At 34.2% G+C, this 13,007-nt stretch overlaps 1 non-coding gene across 1 annotated transcript; it reads right to left on the bottom strand.

Moving 5' to 3' along the window:
• Positions 1-2,644: 2,644 nt before the first annotated feature.
• Positions 2,645-2,859, bottom strand: LOC128920028 (small nucleolar RNA U3). The gene has a single exon (XR_008470152.1). It is a non-coding gene; the product is annotated as a small nucleolar RNA U3 (small nucleolar RNA).
• Between the last annotated feature and the right edge of the window lie 10,148 nt (positions 2,860-13,007).

The following is a 13,007-nucleotide window of genomic DNA, read 5'->3' as shown; positions in this document are numbered from 1 at the left end:
TCGCAAGCGATTTATTAAGTCACTCTGTTGGAACATTGATTGCGGCGCATACAGACAGAGGCACCGGTAAGCGATATGCACTGCTCATCCGTCTGTTGCACTACACAAATACTGCTCGCTGTTCATCTATGCGTCCCGATGCCGCTTCGACCGGTATACGAGCGTACGTACAAGCCGCAGCTTGACCAGACATAAGCATACGTTGATGCGCGGCATTGCCACACTCCAGTGACTGAGCTAAAGACGCCTACAAAACGTCCCCGGCGCTACCGGCCAACGATGGAAGAACAGGTAGCGCGGCGGTCAAGTCATACCGCTATCGAACGCGTGCGCTGTAAAGCTCGGAGCTCGATGGAATTCTCCAAAGCAAGCTGCGCATAAACGCCCGCACATATGCGCACCTACATATGTTTGTTTGTTTGTCGGTGTTGTTGTTGTTGTGCTGTATTTCATTTTTGTCAGGCGACTCTGCGTCACGGCGGCGGCGTTCCGCCTTCTTTAATGGAGTCAAAATTGCGCATGACTTATGTAGGCCAGTAGTGGCAGTCGTGTGTAAGCTCCTGCTCGCACGCCGCCACGCCGCCGCGCATGCGCAAATGCCGCACAACGGTCGCGCGTTCGGCTATTTAGCGTACACATATGTACGAACGTTGTTTGTATGTAAATATTGCATATTTTACAGCCTGTTTGTGCTTTTGATTTAGCTGTCGCTATTATTACTCGTATTGTAGTGTTCAGCCAGCAGAACGTCAATGATTTCCCATTGGACGCGGCCACTTGCCAGGCGGGAGCGCATGGGACCGCATTGCGCCCGGTGACAGCCGTTATGCATACGCAAAAACACACACGCACACAGATACTCATGTAAGTATGCAGATCCACTTGCCGCATAGAATCACGTAAAGGAGGTGAAAGGAAGCAGCGGCAGCAACAGCATGCGCCCAGTTTGCGCGCTTCGTTTGACGTTTCAATTTAGATTTTTTTTTGCATTTTGCATTCTACAACTTCAAATGCGCTTCTTCCAATTTGGCAGTGAAGAAGCTGCTGCTGCTCTTTCTTCTGCATTTTGTTGCCTTTTGCATGCAATTAGTTCCATTAATGCAATTGGCGCTGCTCTGATTTAGTTATTATTGTTTCGCCTCGAAATTGGTGTGAGCATTCGTTGTGCTGTGCTTTTTGGCTACTTTTTTTTGGTACTTTCGAAATATTCACATTAATTTTCTCGTTAAAATTTCAATTCTTCAGGTAAATAGTTCAAAAAAGGAAAGGCAACAGAGACATTATTTTCTTTCCGATGGAAAATTAGAGTACAGCATGATAAAAGTGTAGCAGATGCCAGCTGTTTTGACATTTAACAGTTTGTCATTTATTTATAACGGTAATTTAGGTTTCAATTATGAAAGTTCATTAAATTCATTTTTAATCACCCATAATTGGGTTTAAACATTATTTTTATATGTTTAACCAGTATCTATATAAACTATGGATGACAATAAAATTTAATAATCGAGGATTTAGTTTAAAGTTTTATTTCTAAAAAGAAAATATGGTCACATTTACCTCGTTCTTTGAACAAATATTTTTAAATCAATTAATTTTTCAATAGTCATTAATTATTTCTACTTAATCAGTTTATTATTCTCTAGTAATATTAAAAAAAAAAAATATTTTTTTACTGAATCTTCTGAAATAGTTAAACACTTGTATAGTCGGTGGATATGAAGAGTATTAAATTATATTTTAGATCAATAATTGCTGTGGATATTCGGATAAACAACTTTTTCGTTAATAATAGGAATATTCAGTTAAGGTAATATAGATAAATAAGGGGAAATGAATGTCCAACTCAAACAACTACGACTGATGGAAAATAATATTTTAGATGACTTCATGATGAGTATGAGTATTGGTAAGAATATCAAAATGAACATGAATTTATTATATTATTATATTTTATTTACAAACGTGAAACTGAAAAAAAATATGAATACGAGTACCTCAGTATAATGAATATAAATATGAATGGCTATAGGTAAAAAATCAAAAACACATCAAGTATAAGTATAAATATGAAAACGAGTTTGAACACCACTATGAGTTATGAGTATAGTCAAGTGAGTATTTATATTCATTTGCGTATAAGTAGTGGTAATAAGTACGATTATGAGTATTAATACGAGTATAAGTATGACTGCGAGGATAAAAGAATAAAAGTCCCTACGCGAGGAAGAAGTTATACTTAGTGATATTCCAAGAAATGCATATCATTTGTTTTGAAAGAAAACTAGTGAGAGGGAAAGGATAAAAATATGGTGGAGTGACCAACACTTTCTTAAATTTACATTTTATAAAGCAAAGCCCAAATCAATTATAATTTCTGGGTTCTGACGGATTGATATCTATAATATTTATCTATGGCATAATACATTCAACCCATTCTTATTTAATGTTCCAACCCAACACTTTCTTAAATGAGCGAGGCATATTGTTGCTTTTACAATAACAAAATATACAGCAAATTTGCAATTGCAAATATGTATGCAAGACCATTTGCACCAGATTGTGAATTACCCTACTGTACTTACCGACTGCATTATTATATATAATTATTTGTATAAAACCTTGGAATTTATTCATTAAAATCACCACTCCGAAGTCGTTTTATCCGTTGTAACCGAGCGATCATCGAAGAAACATCATTTCTAATATGCCACAAGATAAAATTAGAAGTGAAGTTCAAAAAACCTCATGCTGCCAGAAAAAACGATATACCTCCTCATCGCGGGTGCTAATACTTTCGACTTGCAAAGAAAGTAAATGAAGGCTGACTACAGAAATGATCCTGTTAAGCATAGTCTTTACTTTCCAACGGCCAACGCAGAGTATTTCAACCAAAAGTCACACAAAATAGTTGAGAATTCGCAGAAATCAAACAGAAACGAAAGAAAAATAATGCACAAGCATACAATCATACATGTGCGTACACATGTGAATATGTCACCAACCAAAAATGTAAACATAGTTCTACAAAAACAAGAATTGCTCAAATAGCATAAGCATCGCAAGTGCTTTAAGTTCTCTGATTTACTCTCATTCACTCTCTCTCTCGCGTTCATTGTTCAACGCTATAGGTTGCGATAATTATTTAACGTTAAACAAGTATCGCAACCTTTTCCGAAGTCGTATAAGAAGTATAACTTAAATAATGGTTTTAAAATAAATTAGAACAATATAAATAAATGAAAATACAAATGTGAATTAATAATTCATAATATGAATAATAATATGAACGAAGTGGAGTTATACTTATGAATATGTAATTTCATATTTTGTATTTTAAATATTAGACCTTCATTGTAATATATTCGACCCATATATATATATATTTAGATTTCTTGCTTTAGATTCAACTACTCTTAACATCTGTATTCGGAAATTTAATTATTGCCAGAAACTAAGTTACAGAAGGTTTATATTACATAAAGATGGCTGAGCTCAGAATGACTAAGTAAAGTAATTATTTTTATTGACAAAAACAAATTATTTCAAATAAATATTGAAATTCTACATCAATAATAATAAATTAAAGTCATACAGTTTAATTACAATACAATTATGTTTTTTAGCCAATAAAATATTATTATTCAAAATTACAAAACTATTACGTAACATAAAAGTCATATTGAAATTTACTAATTGCTACAGCATTCAATTTACAAATTTATCTTTAGCAAAAATATTTAAAATGTCCAGAAGTTACTCAAAAAATGGCGACCTGATAGGTCATTCAGGTGTGTAATAATTCAATTAGGCATATTACCATAGTGAGTTAATCTTCAATAAATATATTAGAATTAATTAAGACAAAATTGATGTTTCGTAATAATTTTGTCAGCTTTGTGTACGTCGTTACAAAATCACATATTTAATTACTGAAATATGATTAAAATTTGTAGATTAAAAGAGATTTATTTTAATATGCATTAGGGGAGTTCAAGTAAAAATAGTAAAAAAGTTATTAATTTGTTTATACAAAACGAACTTAAATTACATTTTCAAGAACCATTACATTTTAATTACCATTTCTGTAATTGCAAACTACACGTATTAATTATAACTGGGGAATTAAAATTTGCTTTACATCTCAATTACAATTAGAATTATAGACAAGCTAAACATGCATGTTCATTACATTACATATAATTACATTAATGGTAATCGTCAGATCCTTAATTACATTCAAATTACTTACACTGACACAGTTCTTTATAATGATGGCAGTAGTTGTAATGCTTAAAAATACTGATTACACATATAGTAATCATAACTTACTAGAATTATTACCATAAAAAATACATTACAAAAAGAGTAATCAGTAATTTTAGAAATTACAATTAAATTACTCGAATTACAATCAAGCAATTTCATGGCTCTAATTATACATAGTAATCTAGTATATCTGGGAGTCTACTAATTACAAATACAATAATCGTAATGCCAAGTAATCTAAATGTAATGAATATTATAAATGCCAATCTTTGAGAGCGCAAAAAGATTTATTCCTTACAAGAAATACTAGTCTGCAGTAATCTATAAATTGAATAATTTTTGATACACCCTAAAGCAATATTGTATTGATTACAATAATACTAACTATTAAATTTTGCATAATTCTATTTTTCTGCAAATTTTAATGAATTACCTTAATTAAATCTTACATAATTATACAAAGAATTTATTTTATTTTACGTGGTTGACAAATAGAAATTGTATTCATATGTATGTACATATTATGAGTCGTATTCATCAACTGGAGTCGAGTAATCACGTCTCTGTACCAGTATTGGTGAGTGATTGTCATTAAAGTCGTTCGTCTAAAACGATTGCCCTTCTCCAACTGACCTACATTTATTTTCTTCACAATTAACTGATCGTCACTTGGCATACAGCGTTCGGATTGCAGAACAACACACACAGCTCTCAAAACGAATAGCAAAATAAAAAACAAAAAACAATAACAAAAATGTCTTCGCTCCTTGGTCACACGAAAGGCTCGGGAGCTTATGTAAGCTTGAAGATTTTTGTGTAATATGCAACAAAATATATAATCTTAAAAATGCGCATATAAACAAAAATAACAACAACAACAGCAAATATTTTCAACTAAAAACAAAGCAAATTTACTATCCCAGATTACGGTAAAAAGTAATGAAACCAATAATAATTTCCTGTCAATCAAAGCGGTAACAACTCAGGCATAAATAACCAGACAAGAAAAACCAAAAAAAAGCAGACAACAACTACAACAAACATCACTCACGACTGCAATGACAACACCATCGCATTAATGATAGACAAAAGTGGTGGCTGACGAATGACCGTCGAGGGTTAGAGGAAGAAGAGGGTTGTACAGGTGAGTACAGAGACAGTTGAAGAACAGTTCCAAAAATATAGCAAAATAGAAGCGGATAGCAAACGATTGAGCAATGATGAGTGAATGCGCGATTGTCGGCTGTGCAACATTTTGTGGTGCATTTTGGCGCGCGCTATTAATTAGCTCGTGTCAGCCGGTAGCTAGAAGTTAGTAGCTCTTAGCCGGCAAAGACAGGCAGCAAACAATAAATAAAATGAAAAATTACAATAAAAACAAAAAACTCAAAAAGTAACAGTAAATTGTTATATGTAGGTACAATCGCGCTCGAGTATCCGCATTTCTTTCGTCTGCGCATGCGGGCCAAAGTGGGCGTCTTTAGCTGGCGGCGCTTGGCTAAAAAGTCGCAGCGAACCGCAGACAGCGGTCAGTAGGCGAATCTCAGTGCCGCTACTACTGTTAAGCGCATTTCTTTCGCTCATGGTTGTTGTTGTTGTTGCCGCTTTTTTGTCTGCAAACACCTACACCGTTAGTTTGATGGCATCGCTTAGTTAGCGCACTCGTTGCAAACAAACACTTTTTATACACTTCTAATTGCAAGCACACACACTCACACATATAGAGCGCGGTGTGTCTGTGTTTGAATCGAGCTACTGTCGCATGACGGTCACTTTTGTCACAAATGAAATTAATAGACTTGCACCGCTAGAACGTAATGATGGCCCGCTATTTAATTGTCCGTTGCTGTCAAATTTTGATGAGAGCGTTTCGCGGACTGTGAGGCACTGTGGTTAGTTGGTGAACAATTTTCGGAGAATTTAGAGCTTTTTTAGGAAGATTATTCGGTTTTTCTTCAAAAAGCAGTAGTTAGTGAACAATTTTTGGAGCTTTTAGAGCTTTTCAAGGAAAAAATGATAATACCTGAAGAAGTAAAAATTAGCTAATTACTTAGCTAGTTGGCACTTTTTAGTTTTTAAGAAAGCTTTTTGAGAAAAAAATTCTAATAGCACCCGAAGAAGTAAAAATTAGCTAGTTGGAGCTTTTATAGTTTTTACGAAAGCTTTTTAAGGAAAAAATTTCTGAAAGCTCTTGAGATAATGGAAAGTATCCAATTATTTGGGTAGATAATCCAATTTCACAGTGTCCTGTGTTTACCAAAAAAATGTCCCGTTACCATTTGAGGTCTGTGAATGGAAAAGACAGCAGCCTTAATTTTATATTACCTCACCTAGACTAGATATATTCATACTAAACTTATGGTGAGAGCTATTTTATTTACATGAAATTTATTCTTCACTTTTTATCAACTTTGTACCACAGTGTTATGACAGTGGCGCTTGGCACTGTCAATCTCACAAAATAAAAAATAAGAACAGCAATAAGCGAGTCACTGATTTCTTAACTAAGAATGAACATAATTATGTGACAGTCCATATTGATGCCCATTTGTTTGGCATTCTGAAAGTTGTACTGTGTTTCTGGTCTGTATAATGTAACTTTTTATTCAACTTAGGCAAATCGTAATTAAAGCAATGCAACAATGGTTGATGAAGAGACTCATGTGGGCATTACGTATATAAAGTTATAACTTTTACTTCGGCAGAACTCTTATGGCTCCGATATTTTTAGGTCAATAACGTCATTACATTTTAGATATATATTTTTTGTAGGTTTTATACTGAATAGTTCTGAGCTATAAAATTCGCAAGTGAGACTCCTAAAACGAACCATTGCTATAGTAATATAAAATGCACATTTAAACACAGCCGCAGATTAATGGATTCCATTGTTACTATTCAAATAATTTCATTTAAAATTTCGGTGGAATCATTGGTCCATATTTCTTCCAAAATGATGTCGGTGAGAACGTAACCGTCAATAGCGACCGTTATCGCATCATGAAAGCCGACTATTTGATGCCTGAAATTAAAGCTCGTGATCTCGGAGACATTTGGTTTCAATAGGACGGCGCCACTTCCTACACATCACATCAATCAATGGATCTATTGAGAGAACACTTCGGTGAGCAGAAAATTTCACGATTTGAGCCAGTCGATTGGCTACCAATATCGTGTGGTACCTAGGGATGCAAACATCGTAAAATTAAACATCGATAGTTCGATGTATCGATGATTCTTCAAAACCCAAAATGGCCCAAAAACATCGGCCAATAAAACATCGATGTATTTTTGAACTTTTTAACTTATTTTAAATTTAGTGTGAAAAGCTAAGGGATACAGAAGCAGAAGCATAAATAAATGAAATGTAGTACGCCTTAAGTTGATGCTGTTAAAGTTTTTTCTCAATAAATAACAGAATTTCAAAACAACGATATGGAAAATTTTTTCACTGTCATTTCTTTTCGATTTTACTTCTGCGTGATAGTTGCCCTGGGTTTAGAAAACAGTCGTTTACTCGGCACTGAAGAGGCTACAATGTGTAAATATTAATAAGCTTATTTATACAACTCCGGAAACACAGTATTCATGTCAACCCAAACTCTATTGGCTTATGATTGGTAGGGGTAACAGCCGAGATACAGTTTCTCCTCAACCTTTCGTCCCTGTAATTGTAGATAAATTTGACAGCTTACATTTTACCTTTTGGTGGTCTAAATGTTTATTCTGGTTCCAAACATCAAAGTAGTACTCTGTTTCACACTCATCCGAAGATTCCGTTGTATCAGCGTGATTAATTTTCTATGAAACAAAAAAAAAGTATTTCCTTTTGCCCTAGCATCTTTAAAATGAAGTAATTTGAATCTCTGATCAAACGCAGTAGCCTACGCCAGAAGTAGTTCCAAGCGCACATTCCCTTAACGAATTTTCCGTATTTTACAAAAATCTAATTCCAATGTAATAAAGCGTATCCAAATAGAGGGTTTCGGGTTAATACCCGAAAAAGTGTGAAGTTGTGAAGTAAAATTTTTATATAAAACATCGACATAAAACATCGTTGAAAGTGACATCGTGATGCATCGATGTTTTTAGAATCGAGACATCGATGGCTAACATCGATGCTTTTTGACGAAAACATCGATACATCGTTTGCATCCCTAGTGATACCACACCGTTAGACTTTTCCTGTGGGTATATGTAAAGTTTAAGGTCTATGCAGAGAATCCCGCTCGATTCAGGCCTTGAAACAAAACAACACGCATATCATTCCAGTAAGAGTTTAATGTTTCTGAGCGTCAAATAAGGTTCTATTAATAGAACAGTACTTCACAATATATACTCCGGACTTTTCCAGCTTTCTGTCGATCATGTAAATCGATCGATTAAAGTAAATTTCGAAAAGTAGTTTTATTTGCATTCATATGGGTACTACTTATAAATAGCTTCATATTATATCTGAACCACGGAAGAACGAAGGTGATTTTATCTGGACATTTACAACATAAAACCAACAACCGACCACTAAAATCAAGATCCACCAAGTTGTAACTGGCTGTAATATTAGAGCATAAGATCTAGGCTGTTAGACCCACAAATATGATCTAATAATATTATATATTAACTGTATTATATTTGACTATCAAATAATAGGAGCCAATTAAAGGAGAAAACTAGCACCTATTAGATGGTCAAGCAGAGTTAGAGCCACTAACATCCACATGCAACACCTCAAGAAGCCAGAAGAAATACATGGTCTTTCAAAAGAGGCAAAACAAGGTTGGAACCTTTAGAGGTTGGATCACTGATCCGAAGAATATAAAAAATGAAGATGCGACATTCGACAAGGCTATTGAAAAAGAGGCATATATAACTTTGGAGCAGACACAACATATCCTAAGTAACCAAAATCTTGCAGTCATTTACACAATGTCCAAATAAACTAAATAAACCCCGAAATATTAAAACATAAATCAAAAGACACTAACAATATAATATTTTTATTTCCATTCCTGGCTTCTGAACTCAGCTTTGAGACACACACACAAACACACACACACTCAACTGCGAGTATCTCATATAATATGCGACTTTATTGCGTTTATGCATTTTAATAGCTACCACAGTGAGCTTGTGTGTATGTGTCGCTCTTTCCTTTTCTAAGTTCAACGGAGCTCAAACTTTCACTCTTTTTTACAGCAGGATCGCGTTGCCGCCACTGACAGCGCTGCCGCAGCAATTATGTGTGTTTATATATATTTTAATATTTACTTGCAACACACCACTGACACAGTCGCCACATATGCGACAACAGCGCCATCAAAGCGCATATTGACCGGCGCTGAGTGCCTGTCATGGCAGCAAAGTTTATGGCATTGCTGGGCACAAATGTGCATTTGTGTATGTGAGTGTGTCTTTCTGCATACAAAATGTGCCAAGTGGCAGGCACAAAGGCAGCGCTCATACACAAATGTCTCTGGGTGTATGTGTGACGGCGTTGTTCAACGCCTAATTGGAATTGTCATTTGTGGCCAGCCGAGATATGTATGTGACAACGCTGGCGGACGCTGATGGAAGCTGCAGCAGCAGTAGCGGTGGCGCGGCATGGCGACAATGATGACGGTAAAATAAATCAACGACGAAATCAAATGGGCATCGCGTTTCGCACGCAAATATTCGCGAGACACACACACACATATACTCAGACAATAGAGCTCAGGTGCATGCGAGTATGTTAGCAGTGTATGTACAAATATCTAAATTTATATAAATGTCTATCTTTATGTGATCACACTCATTTCGGACACCAGCCTTTTGTTTTTGTCACCAACTATGTCACTCGGTAATGATTTTACGCATGCACAACATGGGTTACAGACACACACTCTTCTAGTTGGATGCTTAAGTGCTTAATGGACTTTCACACTTCTAAGATTTATGCAGCACAATTTGGCAAATGTTTGGGAAAGCGCAAGATTTGATTGTCATATGAAAATACCCAAGGGTCTCTTATAAAAAATGCATGAAAATTGAAGGCTTGCCATTTTGACGTGAATTAATGGTTGTGATACATACAAATTTTCAAAATTATTTCAATTACTTACACATACACATTGCATATAAATTACTCTTGTACAAATTATACTTTTTAGATTCAGCTGAAGGGCTTAGACTCTATAAAATGACAAATAAATAATGCCACATCAATGAATTTTGTAAACAACAAAAAATATAAGCATTAAATGCTAATGCATGAATATTCAAAGGAATTGCTTTCAACAAGCTTTTTTCATTATTATTTTATTTTGTAGAGTTGCCACCTGACTTTAAATTAAAATTAATAATATGAAAGTTAAAAAAAGAGAATTCAAAGAAAAGAATTTTAGCAAGTTTTAATAAGAAATATTATTTTTATATTATTTTTTAGAGTTGCCACCTAAAATTAGTAAAATTAACACAATGTAAATGAAAAATATAAAAATATATACATAAGTATTCAAGTAAAAGATTCTAAGCAAGTTTTATTAAAAAATAATACTTTTGAGAGTTGCCACCTAATTCTAAATTTAAAATATTTTGCTTAAAAACTTGTCATACTCAAATAATTTCATTTAAAATATATGTAAGTTGAAACAGAGTTACCACACTTATTATATTTACAAAAAAAAACGTATTATTGGAACGGTCTAGTAACACCATATATTAAGATTTCAATAGTTGTTAATCTAAAATTTACTGATAGAAAAACGTAGTTTGAAATGAAGATATTGAAGAAAATATCCTTAAAAAAATATCATCATTTTAAGTTGCCACCTGATTTACAATATAAAACAAGTTAGGAAGGAACCTTCATTTTTAGAATGTATAAGGAAATGCCTGAAAAAACGACTGAGAGTTTCGTTGTAATATATATATCTGTATATATTCACTTTCATAGCTTAATATATGGCTTAGTTATAGCCCTTCGTTTTCGGTTATCGCCATTTTGTGAGCGTGGTAACGGTCCATCTACGATCTTAACCTTCTTATGGTGCCAAGAATCAAGATAATTCAATTCTTACTCAAGCTATAGCTTACACGGACGGACAGACAGAAAGAAATTCGAATTTCAACTCTACTCATCACCCTGAACACTTCGGGGTTGCTGATTAAGCATCTAGTGTGGGTTTTTCAAAACACAAAATGGAGGATGCAATATGGGGAAGTTTTAAAATATGTCCGCCATATTGGTTCGCCATTTTAAATTTTTAATAAGTAACGTCAAATTCGTAATCAACAACACCGAGAACCCCCGAGTAAAGAGTTTGTAGCGATTCTGATAAATTTTTTAAAAAAGCGTCGGCCATTTTGAATTTTGAAAGCGAATCCGGTGAATTTTAAATAATTTTGAGGAATGCTGCCGATTTGACAATCCCAGATATAAATCCGGGTCCGTTCCGGTTACGTAGAACCGACTGTCGTGGGAACGGAACTCAAACCCTGATCTGATGTGGTTAAATGGACCTCAGATTCGGATTCAGCGACCCCAAAAACATATGCTACACATTGTAAGAGCCCCAGGTCATGACAAAAATGGTTTTTGTATATGCTGTGTATTTAATGACGACATAAATATTTGAGGTTAGATTGATAATGGTTGACAAAATACGAATTTGTTTAAAGTAAATTTTTTTCGCTCAAAATTGTTACTAATTTTTACAGAATCTTCTAATAGCGCTTTTATACAGGAGCTAATTGATCAATTAACCGGCCTCTGCCTGATTAAAACGCTTATTAATATCGATAATCGACATTTATTTTAAATTGAATTTAAATCGACTTGAAAATCAAATGCAACTCTGCGACAAAGACGTACGATATACGTTCTTTGTCTTCGATTGGCAGAATTTTTTTATAAAAAAAGTTACGGTAGATGTCGCGGCTAAAAATATTAATAAGCTGATGAAACTTGCCAACTTCTTACGAGAATCGATAACAAAAACATATAACAGTTGATCGGTTATCAAGTAGCCGGCAGTATAAAAGGCAAAAAAGGGTTTCTCAATTAATCCAGCTGTCTAAAAACGATATAACCTTAGTAGATTTTCAAATTTCCATCACTACAATTATATTTAAAATTAATGTTGAAAATGTAACGGGTGTTTTTTAGAGGTGTGATTTTTAATTAGGCAATACTTTTTTCGGAGTTGATCTTGACAGCTGTTACTTGATTTATACTCAGTTTGTAATTTCATAATGAACAGACTTAGTCCAGAACAACGTTTGTTGCTGGCAAATGGCCTCAATTGCTGCAAAAAGTGGTCGAAAATTGCCCGAAATATGCTTTTAAAAATAAATATAAATAATGGCAAACCCTTTATTTGTATTATAAAGCTGAATTCTTTCTTGAAAACCACATGTCTAAAAAAAACACACCTATCTTCTGTTCAATTAAATCCATGGGAAATGGTTCATCAACAATATAATGTAATTTTCCTGAAAAGCTTAGTGGATTAACTGTCACATATCACCATAAAGTAAAATAATATTAATTATCTTTAACAAGCTCAATCTAGTATATCACTCCATAAAAGTCTCGCCAGCTAATCTCAACAGCTCGTTACAATTCCACACACTTTTCACCCGACTGACACAATTAATAAATATTCGTCAATCAATAACTGCTATTTTCTAGCCAAGAAGCAAAAAAAGTGGGATTAAATGCATTCACAACAAAAACGCTTAACTCAAACTGACTAAGC

This window comes from Zeugodacus cucurbitae, chromosome 2 (assembly GCF_028554725.1).
Source record: "Zeugodacus cucurbitae isolate PBARC_wt_2022May chromosome 2, idZeuCucr1.2, whole genome shotgun sequence".
In the NCBI taxonomy this organism is placed as follows: domain Eukaryota; kingdom Metazoa; phylum Arthropoda; class Insecta; order Diptera; family Tephritidae; genus Zeugodacus; species Zeugodacus cucurbitae.
Note: the sequence above shows the minus strand (reverse complement) of the source record. Positions and strands in the feature narration are given on the sequence as shown.